Source organism: Rhagoletis pomonella, unplaced genomic scaffold (genome assembly GCF_013731165.1).
Source record: "Rhagoletis pomonella isolate Grant_MI unplaced genomic scaffold, Rhpom_1.0 Rhpom_scaffold_00057, whole genome shotgun sequence".
Taxonomy (NCBI): Eukaryota; Metazoa; Arthropoda; class Insecta; order Diptera; family Tephritidae; genus Rhagoletis; species Rhagoletis pomonella.
The window spans coordinates 159,443-160,388 of record NW_023458611.1 but is presented as its reverse complement, the minus strand read 5'-3'; positions in this window follow the sequence as shown (position 1 = coordinate 160,388).

Genomic DNA, 946 nt, shown 5'->3' with positions numbered 1-946 from the left:
TTGACGAGATGAAGGTTCGAGAGGAATGGTCATGTGATCGAAAAAATTACGTAATTTTGCCCCCAGCGCGAATGTTACAGGTCGGTATAGTGCGATTATTACGCGGTGGTTGGAAGCAGCCTATATTTTACAACTTTGATTCGAAGATGACATAAACCATACTGTTTCAAATTATTTACGAGCTGTACATCATTGGTTATACAGTGGTTGCGACAGTCAGTGATCTTTGTCCTGATAACCAGAAATTATGGAGTTCGATGCAAATTACTGCAGAGGAGCCATTCTTTAAGTATCCTTCCGATGAAAGCAAATTGGTTTTCGTGTTTTCTGATGTTCCGCACTTAATAAAGTTGTTGCGAAATCACTTTGTCGATGACGGCTTCTTCGTTAATACAAAGAGCGTTACAAAAAATATTATAGAAGAGCTTATAGCTTTGCTGATGGTGCTAGAAATTTTCTCCCACACAAGCGAAATTGTCGAGCATATTTTATATCGAAGAAAATGCATAACACCGTCAGCAAAAAAAAAAAATATTAAAAATCAAGGCGATTTTTAGCGTCTTGAAATTTGCACTTTAACCCACTAAAATTTTATGAGCTACAAAACTGCATACCCAAAATTTTTACACATGTAAAGTTCATAATTATATACGTTCAACTTTTTGCCTAATAGCCCGACAGAAAGTGAAGTATGCGGTTAAGCTGTTTTCCCATACAACTGCTTCTGCACTAAAACGATGTGCGCAACTAGAACTGTGTACGAAACCCAATGATTTCATACAATGTGCGGATTTATTCCAATTTATTAATAATTGGTTCGATATTTTCAATACGGCAGTACCAGTGAAAGACACGCGTGCTCTGAGTAAAGCATATGGACTCTCACTTAGTCAGCAAAATTCTATATTAAACTGCATTGACCAAATCGTATAAAACTGGTTTCCAT